Source organism: Lemur catta, chromosome 14, assembly GCF_020740605.2.
Source record: "Lemur catta isolate mLemCat1 chromosome 14, mLemCat1.pri, whole genome shotgun sequence".
In the NCBI taxonomy this organism is placed as follows: domain Eukaryota; kingdom Metazoa; phylum Chordata; class Mammalia; order Primates; family Lemuridae; genus Lemur; species Lemur catta.
Window position 1 is genome coordinate 62715527 of NC_059141.1, and position 23592 is coordinate 62739118.

At 45.7% G+C, this 23592-nt stretch overlaps 1 long non-coding RNA gene across 1 annotated transcript; it reads left to right on the top strand.

Moving 5' to 3' along the window:
• Nucleotides 1–19711: 19711 nt before the first annotated feature.
• On the top strand, nt 19712–23592 carry LOC123649690. The gene is made up of 3 exons (XR_006739109.1): nt 19712–19995; nt 21322–21346; nt 22480–23592. It is a non-coding gene; the product is annotated as an uncharacterized LOC123649690 (long non-coding RNA).

A 23592-nucleotide genomic window follows, 5' to 3' on the forward strand; every position in this document is an offset into this window, starting at 1 on the left:
AGCCGGCGCGCCTGGCCCCGCCCCGGCCCCGCCCCTCCGCCGCTGCTCCCCGCCCCGGCCCCGCCCCCACCTCCCCCACCGCCGCCGCTCCCGCCCCGGCCCCGCCCCTCGCCGCCCCCACCGCCGCCGCCGGCTCGCCCTTCCCCCGCCCGGCCGGCGTCACGGCTCGCGCGGCACCCGGGGCGGCGGAACCGGTTCCCGGCGCGCCCCTTTGTCCCGCTTCGGGCGGCTCCGGAGACGGGGGGCGGCCCCGGTCCGCGGCCTCGCAGTGGGCGCGCGGCAGGGCCAGCCTGGCCCCGGGCCGGGCACTGTGACCGCGAGCGCTCTGAGGAGACGCGCTGCCCAGCCCGGAGAAACCCGGGCCGTGTGAGGCCGCATCTCGAGGGATACACCGGGTGACCGGGGAGACGGGGGCGGAGGATTGGGAACATGGCTGTATCGAAGGCAGGAGGCGCTCCCGCCGGGCCTTGGAGGCTAGCGGTGGGAGTCGTCTTCGAGAGAAGGGAGAGTAAATGAAGGTTTTTATTTCCTTGCAAACCGAGCGGTGAGGACACGCTGCTCCTTCTAGCCTTGATGCTGAAAATACCAAGCTTTCTTTGGATCGCCTGCTGAGATTTGTTCCTCACCTTCGTGTTAAGGAGATGGGACGATTGGGGTGCGGGGTGGAGGGGTAGCCACAGGCTGGCCCCCCAGCCTCAGCCTGCCTACCTGCGGAAGGAAGCACACTACCATTTCTTAAACTCGTTCAGGTGGTCGAGGGCCAGGTGGTCTGCTCTGCTGGGCAACAACCAACAGGGAGCTCTAAAACTGGGCTGAATGACTGGTTGCACCACGTTCTAGTACAAGCAACCAACAGTTTAAGTCCAACGTAAGGAGGAAATCTTGAAGTGGAGACTGTTCAGTCCATTCGCTGTTTTGTTTTGTTTTACTAAGGGGGATACAGCCTGTGAGTGACACCCCAAGCAGCTCAGGGAGCTCCCTGGGAACCTGTCCCTTCAGTCACCGTTCCACAGACAGCGAGTGCTTGATGGAGTGCCTGACCTGTGCCAGGCCCAGTTTCCATGCCCGGGATGCAGCAGTGGACAAGGCATCTGAAGCCTCTTGCCCCATAGAGCTTATTTTTAGTGGTGAAAAATAAATAATGGCAAGTTGAAGTAAAGGCTGGAACAGAAGGGCTAGAATAGAGAATAAGAGCTACTTTAGATGGAGCGGTCAGGGAAAGGGTCTTGGAGGAGGTGATGTTGAAATCAAAGACAAAGGAATGAAGAGTTAACCTTGGGAAAAAGCTGGGGAGAGACATTCCACGTTCAGAGCAGTAGGTGCCAAGGCCTTGAAAAGGATCAGCTCTGGATGTGTCAAGGAGCTGAAAGAAAATCAGTGTAGCTGAAGTATCAAGCCCAGGAGAGAGACCCAGCATGAAGTGGGAAGATGAGCAGGGCCCAAGTGTGCAGGGCCCGTGGGCTGTGTTGAGGAATGGAGGCTTTTTGTTGAGCCATTAAAGAGTTTTATGAAGAAGACTAACATGTTCTGATTTACTGCTGTGTGAAGAACACATTGCTGTGTGTAGGTGTCAGGCAAAAATAAAAGCAGGGAGCCAATTAGACTGTTGCCGCAGTCCAGGCCGAAGACGGTGGTGGTTTGAACCAAAGTGGTAGCCATGCTAAAATAAGTAGTTGGGAGATGCTATTTTGGTTTTGACATGGACTTGACATGGCACACTGACAGGATGGACATGAGGGGAGGAAAGGGAGAAACCAAAGACAACTTTCAAGTTTCTGGCTGGAGTAAATCGGTGGACAGTACCTCATTTGTTGGATAGAAAGGGACCACATCTGAGGAGGGAACATCAAGAGCTCTGTTCTAGCCACGTTGAGTTTGAGACTGTTAGAGATCCAGGGGGGCTGTCCAGTCACGGAGCTCAGAAGAGAGGCCTGGGCTGGGGGGGGGGTGGAGTTGGGAGGCATCAGTTTAAAGATGGTAAAGGCTATGGGATCTGAGAAGGACCTAGGGTGAAGGGGTTGATGCAGGCAAGGAGGTGGTTTAGAAGGGACCCAGGGGAGTCAGACAAGGAGCCAGAACAGACAGGAGGACTGAAAAGAAACCGGAAAAGCAGGAGGAGAATCGGGAGAGTGCTGGATCCCAGAGGCTGAAAAAGTAAAGTGTTTCCAGACAGGAATTGTCAACTGTGGTAGTTGCTGCATAGAGATCACATGAGATGAGGACAGGGAAGGGCCCATTGGCTCTGGCAACATAAAGGTGGTTGGCAAACATAAGGACAGTGTTCCTGGAGTAGTGGAGTGGAAACCAGACCGCGGTAGAGCTACTATGTTTGCACAACCTGTGTAACAGGGAACAGAGAACTGGGAAGGATCTAGAAAGGGGTGTGGAAGTGTAGGATGCTTTGGTATAGGCGCTATTAATAGATGATCCTAATACCCATTCTCTCTCTTTTCCTTCAGTGATAGAATTTCCAAGTCTGCTGGCCACATGGCTTTCCAGAATAAAGGCAAGTTTCTCAGCCTCTGTTGGAACTACGTATGGTCATGTGACTTCATTCCACTTAAAAGGAAGTAAGCAGAGGTGTTCATGTGCAAATTCTAAACTGGCTTTAAAGGGAAGTAATGTGCTTTCCTCAGCCTTTACTCTTTCCTGTTCTCTGGAATATGTCAGTACAAAGCTGGAGCTCAAGCAGCCATATTGGCTCTTAAGTGGAAGCCATGTGTCAAAGATGTTAGCAGAACCAGTTAGAATAAATGTGGGTTCCTAATGCTTTGAGAGCCACCATTCCTGCTCTGGACTACCTGCCTCTTGACTTTGTATATAAGAGAAAGAAATTTCTGTTTTGTTTAATCCTCTGTTTTCTGGTGCTTGTAGCCATATCTAACTTTAACTTTTATTAGAATACAGAGGGGTTTTTTAAAATATGCGTGTTACTCTCTGTGCCTCTACTCCATATTTTAAAAAAGAAAAATAAATATGGGCATTACTGGAGCAGGTTTGCTCAGTGCTGGGAATGATCCAGGAGAGACGGTGGGACATGGGCACAAACGGAGAGGCCACCTCTGATTGAGGGATACCTCTGTCATTATGAAGGAGAGGGATGTGGAGGCAGAGAACATGTTTCTAGTGAATGTTGGGGTTGGGAAGATGATCATTCACACCTGGTGATTTCTGCTTAATCCTGTATGTGAAGAAGGTGGTGAGTGTAGAACAAGGAGGAAGGAGAGAGGTGAGGCCAGCTGTGTGAACCATGGACTTGGTGGTGGAGATCCTGCTGGCCTGAGCAGCCTCTGGAAGACATTTCTTTTCTGGACCAGTTGGCTGCAGAGTGTGAAGAGGGTGGGGGCAATGTCCACAAAGCCAGCATGGCCTTCCACCCTGCCCACCAGCAAGCCTCACTTGACGGTCACCTTTGAGACTGCCTGGCATTCCCAGCTAATGTGCAAGACCCACTAATCTTTGCCTGACCCATTCTTACAGCAACATGGAATAGCTTCAGAGAGCAGCAGGGATATTCAATGCAGAACCAGGCGCGTTTTATTTTCCTTTATTACGGAATAAAAAGAATTGGAATATGGACAGCCCCAAGTCATACAAGGGCTATATTGTAACCAGTGATTTACTTCCCAGGCTGGCCCCTAGAACCATAATTGCCAAGAATGTAGCTGAATTATAGTGCAGACTGCAAGCCTGAAGTATGGACTGTGGGAACAAAAAACAGTACAGGAGGGAGGAAAAGAAAGAAGCTGAGGGTTGCTTCTCTTTTTTGTGGACCCGAAGCTGCTATAAATAAAATATTAAGTGAAAGAGCTTGGCCTTTGTCCTCTGACTTCCTCCACAGCCCTGTCCCCATCCCCGTGCTGCTGGGCTCACCCTGGGCTCCACTCTGTTGCACCTCTGTGTGTGGACATGCCAGAGGCCAGGTGGGGGGAGGTTGAACAGAAGGATTTGATGTCTGAGCTCTACTAATTCTCACCATCTTGATCTTGAGCAAACCACTTTATATCTCTGAGCCCTAGTGTTCTTTCCTGTAAAGTCAAGGTAATAGTAAAACCTACCTCACATGTTTAAAGTAAAAACCAAAGGAGATAAAGTTTGTAAAACTTTTAAAAACACTGGGTAATCTATAAAGAAGTCTGTTATCTGGGAAAAATGTCTTGTTAGGACCAGACCATCAAGACTCTTCACAATAGTCAGGATATGTTGGTTGAAAATGAGGGAACTCCACTCAAACTAGCTTAGGCCAATGGTGGAAGAAGTTACTGGAAAGGATACTCAGGTCACTCACAAAGTCAAAAGAACCTGAAACCAGAGTGACACTGGGAACAGGGTAGCTTCCCAGACCAGGAGTCCCTTCCTCTGGCAGAGTTCTCAGAGTTTTCCATGTCAGGGGTGTGACTATGAAGAACTTTACACTCTAGATCAGAATGAACAAATCTCAAAAAAGGGTTGTAATTAGTCCAGCTCTGGTCACATGCTTACTCTTGGACCAATCACTGTGGGGAGGACAATGGGATACCATAATTGGGCCAGGTCTGGGTCACATGCCTGTGCCTGTGGTCAGTAGGGCAAGGCCTATGCAGAAGAAGGGTAATATGTGTGGAACCGACATCATAATTCCTGGCATAGTCTTGTACACCAGGTATTCCTTAGGCCCTAGGCAGCCACTGAAAGGTTTTGGGCACAATACTGACACTGTTACATTTGTGCTTTAGACAGAGTAAGATAGGGGGCATAAGATTGGAGTAAAGAAGATTGGTTAGGAAAGAGATGATGAGGAAATGAAAAGAGGGGGAAAGAGTCGAGATACATTTAGGAGGCAGAACTGAGGAGTGACTAATTGCATGGGAGAATGAGGAATAAGGAGACGTCATATTCTGGCTGCAGGGGCAGTGGTGCTATTCACTGAGACATGGAACATAAGAGATGTCTGTATGTTTGCTGAGGGGTGAGGACTTGGATCTCTTCCATTTGAAGTGCCCCTGGGCGAGGGGAGAAGTCCACTTTGCTGTATGGGGTTTGGGAGAGACATCCAAGCAGGAGTTATCAATTTGGGAGTTGTGTCAATTAGGGATTGTGTTCAGCTCTTATAGCAGCAATGCAACTACTCTGCCTTAACTACAAAACTCTGACATAATGAGAAGTCTAAAGCTAAGCAGGGCAAGGCTGATTAGCAGCCCCACAATATCATTCAGGTCCCAGGTCCACTCTGTTGGTGTATTCTGGCTTTCCCTACTGGGCAGCTTTGATCCTCAGAGTCAGCTTGTGGTCATACAATGGCTGCCCCAGCTCCAGCTTCACACCTATGTTCCACACAGGAAGAAGAAAGAGTAAAAAAGATGAAGGTTATCATCTCGCATTGTTAAAGGGGAAAAAGGAAAACAAAAAAATTTTTTTTATATAATAAAAATAAAAAAGATGAAGGAGGCACACCTGTGTTAGGAAAGCAAAACTTCCCCTGAAATCCTGGGAGACTACTGCTTATGCCTCATTAGCGAAGTGTGGTCACATGACAAACCCTAGCTCTAAAGAAGGCTGGGAAATGTAGTTTAAAAATTAGGTCCCCACACCTATTAGAAAGAAAGAAGGGAGAATGGATGTTGAGGAAGCAGCACCTGGATGACAATGAAAACCATGGGAGTAGAGATTATCCTGGGATTGGAAGATGAGAAAGGAAAAGGACCAAGGACAGAATCCTGATGAATAAAAAATTTGAGAAAATCAGTGAGGCAGGAGGAGAGCCCAGAGGGTGGTGTGTATGGAAGTCAAGGGAAATGAGCATTTCCAGAAGGAGGGAGTGGTCCTTAGTTTCCAGGGCTGCAGAGGACCAGCAAAACAAGGCTGAAGAGTGACCATAGGGATTGGTAACTTCAGAGAGCTGTTACAGTGGAGTAGTTGGGTCAATGCCAGTTAACAGTAGGTCTGAAGAGGAAATGCAAGATGAGAGAGAGGTTGTTAGCTGGAAGATGATGAGGATAAGGGATTGAGGGTGTTTTTTGTTTTTGTTTTTGTTTTCATTTAAAGAAAGGAGAGAAAACAGTGCGGGCAACATAGCAAGACCCCTTCTCTAATGAAATAAAAAAAAGATTAGCTGGGTGTGGTGGCATGCACCTGTAAGTCCCAGATACTCAGGAGGCTGAAGCAGGAGGATTGCTGGAGCCCAGGAGTTCAAAGCTGCAGTGAGCTATGATCACACCACTGTACTCCAGCCTAGGTGACAGAGTGAGACCCAGTCACTTCAAAAAAGAGAGAGATAAAGAGACTTCTTGTTTAAATGATGAAGAGAAGAGGCAGGACACGAGGAGAGACTGGAAAGGCTGAAAGAGAAGATGCTTGCTAGAGGATGAGGGAAGGATTGGGTTAAGGACAAGACGGCAGCCACAGACTGGAAGACAACTGGACCTTCATGGACACAGAAGGAAGGAGGAAAAGCGGGATGGGATGCAAATGTTTGTGGGTTTCTGAGTGAAGGCTTCCACTTTCTCTGGAAGCAGGAGGAATGGTCACCTGCTGAAGGTAAGTGGGAGTTGGTGGGATCCAAGAAAAACTCAGTAGAGAATGAGAGACCCCTCTGAGGAGGGGCAAGCAGGAAAGTTTGGGGAAGGGGTGTGAGCCCAGCTAAGAATGGAGACCCAGAGTCAGAATGACACCCCTCTCAGCTTACGGGCCTTCGTCTCAGTCCTCAGCAGCTGAGCTAAGTACAAGTGCACACAGTGCAGACGGTTGGATTGATCAAAGTTTGAGGCTTGCCATGAGGGCACGATAGAAAAACATGGTGCAGAGGATTCAAGAAGATTGGAAAGAAAGCAGATGAGGTGTTGTATGAGTCTTGGCTGGTAGGGGAGAGAGGTGACAGCTGGAGGGGATGGTAGATAGGAAGAAAGGAGAAGATGAGGGTGAGTCCGGAGGGTCCTAAGCAAGTGAAAATGACACGTGTGGTGACATGACTCTGTGGTCAGACAGAGGCGTGTATCCATGGGAGTGGGTGAGCCAGATGGAATGAAGGACCCTTGGGGGAGGAGGTCAGGGCCAAGAGGCCAGTGGGGGTGATGGTGACCTCATCAATGTGTGGCAGGACTTGGGGTGCAGGCAAGGACAATGAGCCAGGTGCCAACATCGTTGGTAAACCTTTCACTCCAAGCTCAGTTTTGAATTGGTGTTGCCTTTCTTGAAAAAGAGGTCAGGGAAGCTTGGGGAAAGGAGAACAGAAAGGAAATTTATTTCTTAGCCTGTCATCTAATGCTTGCCCTATTTGTTCCAGAACAATCTATTTTAAATAATCTCCAGACTTCCAAGAATCTCTTACTCCTCTTGGCATCTACAGTCTCAGCCATGAGACTGCTGCCCTCGGATGGTGTCCCCTGCGAGACAGTTAGGACTAAGATTTGTGACGGGAGCCAAGTGTGAGGACAAGATGCAGTAGAGCACGCTTTAATAATGGAGTCTGAGGCTGTTAGCAGATGGTGGTGACAAGGAGTCCCCTCGTCTGTCTGGTCTCAGCTGTCCCATCCGTAAACAGGGTAGGGGAGAGAGGAAGGATGTTCAGTAGGTGACACCCCAGGGCCCTTTCAGCCCTGACTGTGAGTTCTCCTTCCTCCCTATCTACCTTCTCCAAATGGGAGAAGATGGTTTTGTTAAGAAAGAAAACGCCAGATGTTGCCAAACAAAACGTCAGAGGGAGGATGCATACCCCAGAGGTTGAGAGCAAGTGCTGGGGAGGGGAGCCGGACTGCCTGGGCTAAACCCCACCTCTGGCCCTGAAACCTGGGTCCGCTGCGGGCTGAGAGTTGCTCATGTCTACTCAGGGAACGATGGGATTATGCAGATGCGACAGCCACTTGACTGTGTGAAGAGTGTTACTTCTGGAGTGGTCTCATGCAAACTGACCTTCACAAAGCTCTGAGTTAGTGAGATTAATGTGGAAAGGAGGCTCCCTCACTCAGCCTGTAAATGGTAGAACCAGGACTATCAGCTTAGTGTCCAGACCGAGCCCCCTGTTTGTCACAATCTCTCACACAGGGATTTGAGGGGCTGCCGGCGCCCTGGGACCTCTGTGCTCAGATCCTGCCAGGAGAGGCCCTGAAAGCACCGTCCCCACGCCAGGCCATCGGGAAGTGGGGAGAACGCGCACCCTGACTCACCTGAAGGAGCGAGAGAGCACAGATGGATGCTGCAGGCACCATAGGTGCCTCTCTCTGTCCCTGGCATAGCTCTGGGGAGCTTTTAGCTGGTTTCGCGGGAGAACCTGGTTGCCCTTGGGGAGCAGGGCATGGCCGCTGAAGCCGTGTGCGCACACTGCCACCTAGGGGTGGCCCGCTGAAACTGCTTATCGAGCCACTGGGTGGGGGTGTGTGAGACAGAGAGAGAGGGCGAGGGAGGGAGAGTGTGTTGGGGGAGGGAGAGTGTGTTGGGGGAGGAGGGGAGGGCTTTTCAGCCCTTGTCTGGCACTACTGACATCTCTCTCCCTCCTGGAGCCCTCACTGTCTGGGTTCTCTTCTATTTACCTGTTTAGGACCACGCATTACACAGCCCCCTCCTCCTCATCCTCCTTTGCACAGTCCTGCTCCCTGCTCCCTGTAAATGTTGCTGCTCTTCCCAGACTTTGTGTTAAGCCCTCCTTCCTCCCTCTCTCATCTCCACAGGCTCTCTGCCCTCTCAGCCACTCCTGTGTCTTTAGATATCTCCTATGCGCTGGCCCCAGCGAGGTTTTTTTTGTTTTGGTTTCGTTTGGTTTGGTTTGGTTTTTTTGTGGAGAGGGTGTCTAGCTATGTTGCTCAGGCTGGTCTTGAACTCCTGGACTCAAGTGATCCTCCCACCTCGGCCTCCCAAAGTGCTGGTATTACAGGCATGGCACCACGCCTGGCCCCAACTTGATCTCTCTCCTGAGGTCCAGTTGTCCCTCCTCACCCTGGAATGAAAATCTAATCCCATCAGTCCTCATCCCACAAACCCTTAGAGGTTCATTCTGCTGAACACCAGCTCTTTCCCGTGTTCTACAGAGGTTGGCCAGGCCTGGCCCCTGAGTGGGCTGCTGCAACCACATTCTGACCACAGGCCTCCCTCATACTCATGACCCAGCCTGTCTCTTCCGGTATTGTGGCTGCACAGACCACCCTTCAGGACCAAGTGTTGCAATCTGATCACTCACTCAGAATTGCCCCTGGTAGAAGGAAGGGTCCCTTTTCAAGACTCAATGGGAGGGAGTTACAAAGTCCCTTTGCCTCCTTTTTTTTGAGACAGAGTCTCACTCTGTTGCCCAGGCTAGAGAGCCATCTCAAACTCCTGACCTCAAGCGATCCTCCCACCTCAGCCTCCCAGAGGGCTAGGATTACAGGGGTGAGCCACTGCGCCCAGCCCCCCTTTGCCTCTTTTCTGGACAACTGCTGGGTGATCCCAGCTCAGAGCTCCCATGGGACCAGTTGAGGCCTCGCAGCTCAATTTCTCCCTTCACCCAGTCCTGCTTCTGTAATGGCCCTCCACTAAACAAATTTCAGTTACCCCTGTGTAATCCTCTCCCTTAACTAACTTCTTGACCTTTTGAGTTGTTTCAAAAATTGTTTCAAAATCCAAAATGGTGGATTTTCTGTCTGACAAAGGAGTAAGATTCTGAAGGCCCCAGGGCAAGACTTCCTGACACCAGGACTCACCATTCCCCTCTACCTGCCCCAAGGCATATGGCCTCTCCTTAAAAAGCCCCTGATCTCTATTAGTGGGAGACATGGATTTGAGGGAGCTTTTCCAGTTTTCCTGACAAGACATCTGTTATATTAAAAAATTCCTTTCTTCCTTGGCAATCCTCACTGTCTCAATAATTGGATCTTCGTGCAAGGAGCAACTAGACCTAAACTGAAACTCCCTTGTGGGGGCTTGTCCAGGATGGCACTGCTTGTGGTTCTGTGGCTGTGGAGCAGGGAGAGACCAGAAGTTTCCCTTAGCAGCTGCCTGGCCACATGTGCTTTGAACTCTCCTGCCATTGCCAGCGTCCGTCGCATTCCTGCCCAGCTCGGATGCATTGGTGATTGTGTCCTGACTGCCTCCAAAGAAAGGAACTCTGGGTTCAGATTTTGACGTCTGTATCCAGGCAGGTGAGTGCTATTTGAAGGTACTGCACGGTGGGGGATGCCCCTCTCAATTTGGGGAATTTTGAGGGAATTCCAGTTTGTTTTGGGTTGATAAGCCACCAACCATTTGAGAGAGAGGGAACTAACCTTTGATGTGGCCCTCCCAGGGCTCATTAGGTGAAACTAATGAGGTGTGTTTGGAACCTCTTGATTTTCTCTTTATGATGAGTGTCTGCTATGTAAATGTGGAGACTGTTAAGCTCTCCGTCTCTAGTATCATTGCTGCCTGTTTGGGATTTGCTGTGATCGTGTATCACAAGCACAGTCCAAGGTCTGGGAGATTGAAACACACCTCTGCTGGTGGTTCCTTTTGCAGTAGGTTCTAAGGTCTGACGGGTTAAAAGACACCTACATTCTAAAGTCTGGGATATTAGAAGACATCTCTGTCCTAAGGTCTATGAGATTGAAAGACATCTCCATCCAGGAGGCAGCCTGGCTGAGATGCAGGGCTGCCTCTTGTTGGAAAGGGAAAGAGAGAAACGGAGACATAATTTATACAGAGTTATGTGGAACTTCAGAGGATCTCATGACTAGAGTTCTAGATAAAAGCCATTGAAACATTGTGTGGGTGTGTATGTGTTTAAATGTTTTGTGTATCTACATATAAGGTACCTACATTGGCTTATAAATAAAAGGAACTCTCATAAATAAATAAGACCAAAGGCTTTGCAAGTTCACATGAATTTAGTAATCTTTGGTAAATAAGTTGGTTTTTAAAAAATTATTGGCAAACTAAAAATAAAAATGTCTTCAAAATTGTCAGCATACATTTTTGCCTGGGTTTGTCCGGTTTCAGTCAGAAATGCCGGTTCTTGGTGAGCTCATGGTCGAAGAATGACCAGATGCACCAAAGTAAGGCAAGCACAAAAAGGAGGTTTATTGAGGAGAGAGGATTATAGAGCAAGAGCAAGGTACAGGTTCACAGAGTGTGATACATATGCCACAGATGACAACCTGACCCATTGTTGCAGCAGGAAAAGAGCAAAAGGAAAGGCCAAAAAAAAAAAAAGAGTTGATTATGGTCTGCGTCTTGTTTTATAGTGCCCAGATTGGGACCTCCCTAGTGGCTCAGATGTCACCATATAACAACTTTGATTGGACAGTTGGGAGTTGCATTGCTATGCATGCATGGTGTTCTATGGTACCTATGCTGCTTGGCCCATGGGCTAGAGAGTCCTCCGCATTCTTTTGAAGCTGGCATGCTAAGTTATGACTGGCAGATTCATAGGGCGTTCCCTCCACCCCTAGGCATGGCAGTCTCTAGGGAAAGGAGTAGGGTGGGGCAGGACCAAGATGGGGGACTAGGGCCCACCCTTGTTCTTCTTCTCAGGTGGGGCAATTGTGCCAAGGCAACAGCACCCACTTTTGTCCCCAGGAGATCTGGAATCCCTCACTGTCTAACAGGTTTACTGGTCATTTTCATATTTGAACATGTCAGGGTGTGACACCAAAGTTATAAAACTATAAACCCAGCCAAAACAAAATGATCTGTGTTTGTGTAATTTTTTTTTGTTGTTGTTGTTGAGATAGTCTCGCTCTGTCATGGCAGCTAGAGTGCAGTGGCCTCATCATAGCTCACAGCAACCTCAAACTCCTGGGCTCAAGTGATCCTCCTGCCTCAGCCTCTCATGTAGCTGGGACTACAGGCACAGGCCACCATGCTTGACTAATTTTTTCTATTTTTAGTAGAGATGGGGTCTCACTCTTGCTCAGGCTGGTCTCCAATTCCAGAACTCAATTGATCCTCCCGCCTCAGCCTCCCAGAGTGCTAGGATTATAATTGTGAGCCACTGCACCTGCCCTTTTGTGTGATTTTTGATAAGTTGGTGTAATGAAAACCACTAAATCTCTGAAGTTAATGGCAAAGTTACCCATGTGTTTAACTGTAAGTTTCTTGCTTTGGTAAAAAGTAGGCATGTCTAAACAAAATAAGTGTCAGTATTAGAATAAATAAAACTCTATGTAAATGGTAGCATAAAAATAGAAACTTACGATCAAAAGTTTATGAAGACATTTTGGTTTTGGTCTCTTAATTCTAGTTGTTGATGTCGTTTCTTCCATTGACTTTGCTGTCTGTGGAAAGGTACACACAAAATCTATTCAAATCAAATTGGAAGCTTCCCTTTGGTCTGGCTTACTCTCGATTTGTTCTGAGTACTGGTTGCAAGCCAGCCTGTTGTATGTCCCTTGTCTTGCCATAGCAAAGGCCTTTTGCCTAAGAAAATTAAAAGAATAATCCCTGAACTGTTAATTTTTTATAGTAATTATTCTTAGAATCCAAAGAGAATCTCAAAACAATCTTACTCTTTGGAAGTTAAGTAGAAAAGTGGTTTGAGACCATTTAGAATAGCTTGTTTTTAGAATAGCTTGATCTCGATCCTTATGTAAATATGTTATGACTTTGTGTCACCATTTGAGATGCTAAGGATTGATGTTAGAGATTTATTCGGTCTATAGTCAGGTGATGTCATGTCAATAAACTGTATTTTGGGATGTTGTATTTTAGAAAGATCAAATTAGTTAACATCTTTAAGCAGGATGTGTTTTTAAAACTTCTGTATTTATAGAACTTAAAGATGTTACATTATTCAGAGTAGCAAGTTTTACCAGAATACTTATGTTTGTTATTTTGGTAGGTTTTTTTTTTTTAAGTTTAAAAATAGTAGCTAAAACTATATTTTGTGATTGTTTCTTGGTCTATGTTTTAAAATTCTTTTCCATCTCTTTTCCCCAATTTTGTTTAAGAAAATATGTTTAGATATTGAATTTGATTAGACATTAAATGTCTTTGTTGTGGGCACAGTTAGTCACATTGGTTGTGTATCTAATATTCACAGGCTATAGAAATGGTTAACAGAAAATAACCTGAAATGATAACTGGGATCTAAGTATTCTGCCTCCCAGCTGTACTGGTGCTAAAATTATGGGCTTTCTTCACCCAGTCCCTTAAAGGGGCCCCACTCTAAAGCCAGTAGTCTAATTAAGAAACAAGCTAAATTGAAAAGACCACCTATCAAACTAAATCAGTCTACAGTCAGCTTTTTGTAAAAGAAATTTAAAATCCCCCCTTATAATGGCACTTTCCTCTCTGCACCTAAACCACTAAAAACTTTTAGGATATATAGGACTATGGGTCGAAGTTTACATAACAGACCTTAACTTTGTTTAAGTCTAAGTTCTGTGCCTTGAAATACAAATTTTCCACCTGGTTTCAAGTCTTTGAAAATGAAAATTAAGTAGCCTAGCAACAATTGTTTGGGGCAATAAAACAAGTAATCAAGAAATACTGATCTAAAGTAAGAGAGAGAAACTATTTGAAAACTGGCGGCCGGGCGCGGTGGCTCACGCCTGTAATCCTAGCTCTGGGAGGCCGAGGCAGGTGGATCGCTCGAGGTCAGGAGTTCGAGACCAGCCTGAGCAAGAGTGAGACCCCGTCTCTACCAAAAAAAATAGAAAGAAATTATCTGGCCAACTAAAAATATATATAAAAAAAAAAAAAATTAGCCGGGCATGGTGGCTCATGCCTGTAGTCCCAGCTACTCGGGAGGCTGAGGCAGTAGGATCGCTTAAGCCCAGGAGTCTGAGGTTGCTGTGAGCTAGGCTGATGCCACGGCACTCACTCTAGCCCGGGCAACAAAGTGAGACTCTGTCTCAAAAAAAAAAAAAAAAAATGAAAACTGGCAAATGAAAAATCTTATAAATGTGTAAGTTCTGCTTCTGATTGGGTGTCTGTTTGTTGTAAGGGTGAGGAGAAACTTGCCCTTTCCCCCAAAAGTTCTATGAAAGATCAACTCACAATTAAAGCAGATTAATAAGAGAAATGTTTATTCACCAATACCATGAGCATGGAGAGAATCACATGGTGATCACCCAACATCCCAATGAAGTTCAGATATTTTTATACACGCCTTTTAGAGGGGTGGGGGGAAATGAGGAGTGTGGGTAGAGAAGGGGTTGCTAGGGAGGATGAATGGATGGGGAAACAGATTGACTTGTAAATTAACCTGAGAGACCTTGTAAATGACTTGGGCCTGATCTGCTTGCATTCTTGGTCTTCTTTCTTGCAATATATTGAGATAACTGGGAGAGGAAGGGAAGTCAGTTGCCCCCTTTGATCTTTTGATCAGGTCAGTCCAGTTTATGCAGATAGAGGGAAAGCATCTTCCAAGGGCTGGTTAATCTCTAAGAGCCTTTGATTCAAAATATTCTTTCTATTAAGGAGTCATATTTTGGGGTGAAATTTCTAGAGCTCCTTCAATGTCATAGTTTCAAGATTCTTTTCAGTAATTTGAAATCTTAAAGTAAATTAAGTAGTAAATAATCAAAATGTCTGAGTCATTTCTGGAAACACAAGTTTATTTTCAACAGTATATAATCAGCTATCGTCCAAGATTTGGTTCTTTAAGAAAAAGTCATAGAACTGAAATATTTTTTATGACTTTTTATTTAAAACATTACTGATTCTTTTTGCTTTGTTTTCCAGAGTCAAGACAAGTATTAAGCAAAAATTAGAGCAAAGTTTACTTGATATCTTCAGAATTTAAAAACTACTCCATTGCTAATGCCCTGTGTGAAAACTACAGACACCCTCCCTCTAGGCCCAGGATCATTGAGAAAGAAGGGGAAGTGTGAGATTGTAAGGGCTGATTTTGAGGGGTGGAATTAGTTCTGACTCTCCAGATCAAGGACGGACACATAGATGGGTAAACAGCTGGCAAAATAAGGGACTTTGCCTTTTCGGGTCACTTAGTCCAGGCATCTACTCCAACCATAAAGAATTTCCCACTTCCCATAGACTTAGAAGAAAATTACAGATAGGATATCAAGATACCTGATGACAGAGCTTCCTAGGTATAGTTCTTCCCAGTTACGGAGTTTATGCAAATAGATATGTAATAGAAAATTGATTGGGCACCTTAGCACAAATTGCTAAAGTGAGTGCAAAAAATATTGCTGTACAACAAAAGTCTCTAAATTCCTTAGCTGAAATGGTTAACAATGCTTATGTTTTATGTAACAAATTGCTGTAAATCTGTAACCAAACCCAAGATTACAATAGCTCAGAACTTATAGATAAGTTAATTTTATTAATATAACCTTGCTTTTGGCATTTGGTTTTTTGTTCTTACATTGTAAAAGTTGATAAGTGCCCATCCACCTCCATTATCATCTTGCCTAGAATATTTAATTGGCTAGAAGGCTTTTGACTTTAAGTCCCTTGGCCATAAAGTGACCATAAAGTTCCCACCGAGGGACAGGATGGAACCAGGGCAGGTAGGCAACAATGGGAGAAAATAAAAGTTTGGCTACTGATGCTGCCTCCGGCAAATCTTGGCCAAAAAGGGAGAAATGTACCCTAGGCACACGCCCTAACTGAATGGAGAACGGACCCCCTCTTGGCCCAGGGGAACAATCAAGCAAACCTTAAGACTGAGTTCTCAGCCACAAAGGGAAGGGAGGTTGGACACGCCTACCGGTTTGTTTGATACCTAAGGGCAATAAACCCAATAATGGGATAGTCATCTCCTTGCGGGTTTATCTAGAAATTTTACCTGGTTTTCAGCAATAGATTTAAAAGGCACTTTCTTCTGTATTCCTCTTGCTCCTGAATCCCAAGAACTATTTGCTTTTAAATGGCAAGAGTTAAAGTCTGAAGCCCAATGCCAGCACTGCTAGACTCTCCTTCCTTAGGGTTTTAAAAACTCTCCAATGATCTTTAGAAAAATTCTGGCCAGATATTTGAAGGAAATAGTTTTAGGCAAGGGAATGATTTTAGAGTATGTAGATGCTATTCCGGTAGCCAGTGAGACTGAAGCTGAATCAAGGCAACATGCTATAAAGTATTAAATTTACTGTCTGACAAAGGATACAAAGCATCTCAGAGAAAACCTCAGATCTCACTTCCCACTGTCACATACTTGGGGTCTGAATTGCCTCTTGATACTGGAACCTCCTTTCAGATCGGAGAGAGGCTGTGAATTGAATAGCAGTCCTTACCACCCAGAAGCAGTTGCGAGGATTCTTGGGTATGGCCAGGTTTTCCCAGATTTAGATTCCTAACTTTGGGCTAATAGCAAAACCCCTCTATAAAGCCTTAAAAGGGAAAGAAAAAGAGCTACTTACTCAGACTGGGGAATGCCACAAGGCTTTCTTGACAATTAAAAATTAATGACTGCTTCCACATTGGGCCGCCTGGTCTTATATAAGCCTTTTCCTTTGCAAGGGATTGGACTCAGGGTATTGACACAAAGTTGGGGAGATCATAAGCAACCTGGACCTTATTTCTCTAAGCCATTGGATATGACAGCAAAAGGATGGCTCACTTGTCTAAGAGTGGCGGCTGCTACTTGTGATATTTTACAGGGAGCTGAAAAGTTTACCCTTGGGCAACTGGTGACTGTTCACACCATGCATTATGTATGATCCCTACTAGAACAAAAGGGGGGCTTTTAGCTACAGCCAGTGGCCGGATGGGTACATATCCGGCTCCTTTTTTTTTTTTTGTTGTTGAGACAGAGTCTCACTCTGTTGCCTGGGCTAGAGTACCCTGGCATCAGCCTAGCTCACAGCAACCTCAAACTCCTGGGCTCAAGCCATCCTCCTGCCTCAGCCTCCCGAGTAGCTGGGACTACAGGCATGTGCCCCCGTGCCCAGCTAATTTTTCTATATATATTTTTAGCTCTCCAAATCATTTCTTTCTATTTTTAGTAGAGACGGGGTCTCGCTCTTGCTCAGGCTGGTCTCGAACTCCTGACCTTGGGCGATCCACCGCCTTGGCCTCCCAGAGTGCTAGGATTACAGGCGTGAGCCACCGTGCCTGGCATGGCTCCTTTATTAGATAATCCTAATGTAACTCAAGTGGGTATCCACCTTAAATCCAGGCACCTCACTGCCTATGAACTCTCATTCCTCGTTCTATGATTATGTCCAGATTATTGACCAAGTGTATTCTAGTCTCCAGGATTCGACTGTCAGACCTAGGTGAGGAGCTCTTTATGGATGGAAGCAGCATTGCAGAATAGGGATGACACAAAGCTGGGTATGCCATGGTTACTAGCCAACAGGTAATTGAGACACCAGCCCTACTCCCTGGGATGTCTGAAAGCATATATCATGTTTGTCTAGCTTGACCTGTGGGGATTTTCATTTCCCTGGCAAGACAACTCTTTAGCTAAGATCTCTCAATCTATTATTGCCTCTTCTACTAAACTATCTGAAACTTTTTTCATAAATGACTAGGGGAATTTTAGGATGGAGATTCCATCTGGGGAATGCTGGACCAATATTTCCTGGGAAGGATCCAAAATGGGGTCGTGTACCTGTTTTGATATACTTTACTACCTCCTTGGTGGGGAGAGGATGGTAACTCAGCAACGTGTACTAAAAAGTTTTGTCTTTCTTTCTTTCTTTTTTTTTTTTTTTGAGACAGAATCTTGCTCTGTTGGCCAGGCTAGAGTGCCATGGTGTCAGCCTAGCTCACAGCAACCTCAAACTCCTGGGCTCAAATGATCCTCCTGCCTCAGCCACTGGAGTTGCTGGGACTATAGATGCTCACCATAACATCTGGCTAATATTTTGTTTCTATTTTTAGTTGCCTGGCTAATTTTTTCTATTTTTAGTAGAGACAGGGTCTTCCTCTTGCTCAGGTTGGACTCAAACTTCTGATCTCAAGCAATCCTCCCACCTCAGCCTCCCAGAGTGCTAGGATTACAGGAATGAGCCACTGTGCCTGGCCATACTAACAAGTTTTGGTTACAGGCCCAACATGTTCTTTCTTCTTCATACCCCAACTATGACCCATTTCAGCAGGAAGCAGCCATAGATGGACATCCTGATTCCCCAAGATTGAGGAATGAACTAAAAAGAAGGAGGGAGTTGTAACTGCCCCCCTCAACTGAACAAATTTCAATGACACCTGCATAATCCTCTTCCTTAACTAACTACTTGAACTTTTGAGTTGTTTCCCAGCAATGGTGGATTTTCAGCAAGACAAAGGCGTTAGGATTCTGAAGGCCTCAGAGCAGACTTCCTGACACCAGGACTCACCATCCCCCTGCACCTGCCCCAAGGCACATGGCCCCTCCTTAAAAAATCCATGATCTCCACTAGTCAAAGAGACAGATTTGAGGTGGCTTCTCCAGTTCTCCCTACAAGACGTTTGTCATATTAAATTCCTTTCTTCCTTGCAATCCTCATTGTCTCAATAATTGGATCTCTGTGCAGTCAGTAACTGGACCTAAACCGAACCCCCCTTGTGGTTTAGACAACACTTCCCTTACTTCCTGCTCACTCATTTCTGGATCAGTTTCTGTTTCCTGTGCACTTAGTCTCTTTGCATGCCGTGACCTTGGCTTGGAACACTTTTTGTCCATTCCCTTTCCCTGGGTGAAGACTGGGAAGTAGAAAGCCACTCAGCACAGCCTCTCAGACAGGCCCCTAGGACAGCAGTCTTGGAGGAGCTGAATCTAGTACTGTCCCATGACACCCAGTCCCCACTCATGCTCTGAGACTAGCGTCTCACTCTGTCTTCCCTGCTCCAGCAGCTTCTGGCCAACTTCCCCTCAAGGCTCCTGCCTGGCCTTTGCCCACTGTCTCTGTGAGTCTTTGGCTTCTGCCCCTCACCTCTCTCTGAGATGCACATTCAGACACCCAGGAATGACTAGCTGATTGCTCTCGTCAGCCATCACCATTTGCATTCTTTCTGGAGCAGAACTTTGTGAGGTTTTGCAGGTCCCTGGCCAGCCTCCATGGCCTTACTTAGGGTCCAGAGCCCACCCCTGGTCCAGTTGCTGTGCCCAGCATGAGGGGTTTGTGGTATAGAATGTGGAGAGTCTGGGTGAGGGGCCTTCAACAGGAGGTGTGGCATGGCCAACTCTGAGGTCCCCAAGACAAGGCAGTGATGAGCAACATCTGGGCACATAATGTCTATCCCACCTGCTACAAGGCTGTTGACTAAAATATAATAATAAGGAAGCAAATTTAGACCCATGTATTAGCACTGGTAACTGGTTTTAGTATGCATATAGAGATCCAGTTTTGCAATGATTATGTCATCATTTGTCAATTTTTTAAAGGTGTTTGAAACATTTATGAGATTCTGAGTCATTAGAATTGGGAAGAGTAAAATTGATTACATTTACCATTTAAATGTTCAGGGAAAATCTACTTTCTAAAACTTATAAATATTTGATTTATTAATTGTAGAAGTAGTATGTGGATATTTAGAGAAATGTTAACTATTTCAGTGTTCTTTCACTGGAAGTTAGACAAAGTGTGAAGCTGGATTTGTTTCTTTGCTTACAAAGAGCCCCTCGGGCACAGAGCAGTAGCTGTGGGGAGCCCTGCAGGGTGCCAGAGCTAGCTGAGGAGCAAGACCTGCACTGTCTGTGCACGGTGGGTGGGAGGTATCTGTCCTGTGCCCTGTTCCACTGCCCAGCTGGGGCCAGAGGAAGGGACTGGCCCAGTGCACTAAGGTGAGGGATTTACTGCTGGTGGCCTCCCAGCTCCCACCCCACTCATGCCTGAAGTTTGCCCCAAGGCTTTCTTGAGTAATGAAGGCTGGGGAAGAGATGAGAGTCAGATAAGGGCAGCCAGGCCTCTGCCTGGCTGAGACTTCAAAGGCTTCCTGCTTTAAAGGGCAAGGAGCACCCCTTCCTGGGAGCTGGCTGTACCTGGGCCTCCAGACTCCACTCCCCAGCCCCTCCTGTCCAGAGGGCACTGGCCTCCTCCCTCTGTGTATGAGCGGTGCTGGGGCAAGAGCCTGGCAGCAGAACTGGCCTCCTCTCCCCCTAAGGAAGCCGAGCACAGCCCGGAAGGGCGTAGGAGAGGCCTGCTACCAGCTGTGCCATCGGCTCAGAAGATGGGTGCTCCCCGGGTGCTTATACAGATTTGTGTTCCTTTCCAGGCTTCCTGTGCTCCTCAAACCATATGGATTTTCTACAGTTCAAGCTAGCCATGCCTGGCTAATTTTTCTTTCTTTCTTTTTTTTTTTTTGAGACAGAGTCTCATTCTCTTGCCTGGGCTAGAGTGCCGTGGTATCAGCCTAGCTCACAGCAACCTCAAACTCCTGGGCTCAAGTGATCCTCCTGCCTCAGCCTCCCAAGTAGCTGTGATTACAGGTCTATGTATGTCTTTATATTTAAAGTAAGTTTCTTGTAGACAGCATATAGGGCATCTTGGTTTTTGATCCACTCTGACAATCTCTGTCTTTTAATTGCTGCATTTAGACTATCAATGTTCAAAGTGATTACTGATATAGTTGGATTAAATATCTACTATATGTTTTTGGTTTGTTTTCTTTTTGCTTTCCTTTTTTTCCTCTTTGCTGCCATCTGCTGGTCATCTACTATATGTTTTAATGTTTTCTATTCGTTTTCCTTGTTCTTTGTTACTATTTTTATCTTCCACTTTTTTCCTGCCTTTTGTGGTTTTATTGTAGTTGAGCATTTTATGATTCCATTTTCTCTTCTTTCTTAGCATTATCAGTTATACTTATCTTTTTTCACTCTTTTAAGTTCTTTCTTAGACTTTGCAATATCCATTTACAACTAATCCAAGTCCACTTGCAAATAACTCTATACCACGTCACAGATAGTGTGAGTACCTTATATTAAATTATAACAAAATAAACCTAGTTACTCCCCCCATCCTTTTCATCATTGATGTCATTCATTTTTACCTATGAAAAAGTATATACATAGATGATACACATACGTAATCTAACACATTGTTGCTATGATCATTTTGAACAATTATCTGTTAGATCAACAAAGAATAAGAAAATAAAACTTTTTATTTTACTTTCACTTATTCCTTCTCCCATGCTTTTCCTTTATATAAAGCTGAATTTCTGGCTGGGTGTGGTGGCTCACACCTATAATTCTAGCATTGTGGGAGGCCGAGGTGGGAGGATCACTTGAGCTCAGGAGTTCAAGACCAGCCTGAGCAAGAGCGAGACCCCATCTCCACTAAAAATAGAAAAATTAGCCAGGCACAGTGGTACATGCCTGTAGTCCCAGGTACTGGGGAGGCTGAGGCAGGAGGATCACTTGAGCCCAAGGAGTTTGAGGTAGCTGTGAGCTAGGCTGACGCCACAGCACTCTAGCCCAGATGACAGAGCGAGACTCCATCTCAAAATAAATAAATAAATAAATAAATAGAGCTGAATTTCTAACCTATATCATTTTTTTTCTCTCCAAAGAACTTCTTTTAACTTTTCTTGCAAGGTAAGTCCACTGGCAACAGATTCTCTCAATATTTATTTGTTTGAGAAAGTTTTCATTTGTCTTCACTTTTGAAGGATAATTTTTCGGGGTACAGAATTCTATATTGGTGGGTGTTATATTTATACACTTTAAATATTTCACTGCACTCTCTTTTTCCTTGTGTGATTTCTGAAGAAAAGTCAGATATGATTCTTATATTTCCTCCTCTATATCTAATGTGTTTTTTCCCTCTGGCTTTTTTCAAGATTTTTTTCATCTTTGATGTTTTTCAATTTGAATATATGCCTAGGTGAAGATTTTTGTTTTGTTTTGTTTTTGTCTGTGTGTGTGTATGTGTGTGTGTGTGTCTGTGTGTGTGTCTATGTGTGTGTGTGTTTTGGGGATTTGTGTGTGTGGGATCTATCCTGCTTGGTGTTCTCTGAGCTTCCTGGATCTGTGGTTTGGTGTCGTACATCAATTTGGTTAAATTCTCAGTCATTATGGTTTCAAATATTTTTTCTGTTCCTTTTTCTTGTTCTTTTTATCCTGGTATTCCCATTATGCATATGTTATATTTTTGTAGCTGTCCCACTGTTTTTGGATATTCTGTTCTGGTTTTCTTGTTTGTTTTTCAGCCTTGTCAGTTTCTATTGAAATATCCTCAAGTTCAGACATTCTTTCCTCAGTTATGTCCAGTGTATTAACACACCCAAAGGCATTTGTCTCAAGGCATAAAAATGAAAAAAAAATCGAAAAAGGCATTTGTCATTTCTTTTACAGTTTTTTTTTTTTTTTTTTTGGAGACAGAGTCTCACTCTCTTGCCTGGGCTAGAGTGCCGTGGCGTCAGCCTAGCTCACAGCAACCTCAAACTCCTGGGCTCAAGCGATCCTCCTGCCTCAGCCTCCCAGAGTGCTGGGACTACAGATGTGTACCACCATACCCTGCTCATTTTTTCTATTTTTAGTAGAGACCAGGTCTCACTCTTATTCAGGTTGGTCTCAAACTCCTGACCTCAAGCCATCTTCCCACCTCGGCCTCCCAGAGTGCTAGGATTGCAGACGTGAGCCACCACACCTGGCCGCCTCTGTTGACCTTTTACTTCATTTATGGTTGTTTTTGCCTTTCAAGCTGTTTTTTTTTTTTTTTTACTGAGGGCCCAGCTGTGTACTGAGTGCTGAGGAAACCAAGATGGACAACATTGCTGTTTTCCTGGAATGTTCACTCATTGATCCAAACAGGATGGCTTTGGTAACAACAGCGAGATGTGAACAGAGACCTGGCCTCAAACTTTGGCCCTGATGGGAGGAACTGTAGTGCACGAAGCTACCAAATCTAGAACATCTCCTGCGTGGTGCGGTTGGGGAAGTGGGCCCAGAGAAGGAAGCGACCAGCCCAAGGCTCCATGGCAAGTAGGTGATCCCGCTCTGGAGACTTACTTTAGGGATCTTTTCTCCCTATCAAAGTGCTGCTCCTGGCCAGCTTTGCATCTTGTAACATCATCCCTCTGGAACTTTTTCCCCCCAAAGTGAGAAGGTAGGATCAAGATTTTTGACTGACTCAATCTATGCTGGGGGAGCGTTTAGAGGAGTGGGACCAGCACATCCTGCAGGATGAAGGGGCTGCAATGAAAGGCATCATCTGCTGGGACAAAGCTCTGCAAGGAGCTGCCCTATGGGCTGAATCAGAGAGGCATTTTCTGGGGCTCAGGCCTCTCCCACTGGCCGCCCATAGGCAACTCCTATGGTAATTATCACTGTACCTGGGGCTGCATGAGTACTTCAGTAATGAGAAACCTCTATCATCAACTTGTTACTGTCAAGTAAAAAAGGCAGGATAAATGCTAATTTATTTTTCTTTACTGGGTTTCAAAATGAGCTGTTTTCTTAGCATCATCCAAAGATTTTCTTTTTTTAAGAATCATTATGAACTCATGCATTTAAACATATCTGATGTGTTTTAATTCATTGTTATTCTTCTTAGTGATGCTCAAAGTGTCCCATCTTTGGCAAGTAAGAGCATCCTCAAATTATCTCCTGAGTCTACCCTTTGTATAAGCCCTCAGTGGCCTTTGAGAGCTTGCCTGATATCTGGTATGACAAAATGTTACAGACCCATCTCGTACATTTCCTGCCCCAAGCCTGCAATCAGCCATTTCTCCAAGGAGTTTCTCTCAGTGGAAACTGATACTGAGCTCAGCTGCCTCTTGGGAGAGTTTATTCATGTTTCCTGGCTGACCATCATGGAAAGTAGGGCATGGGTGTCTCTT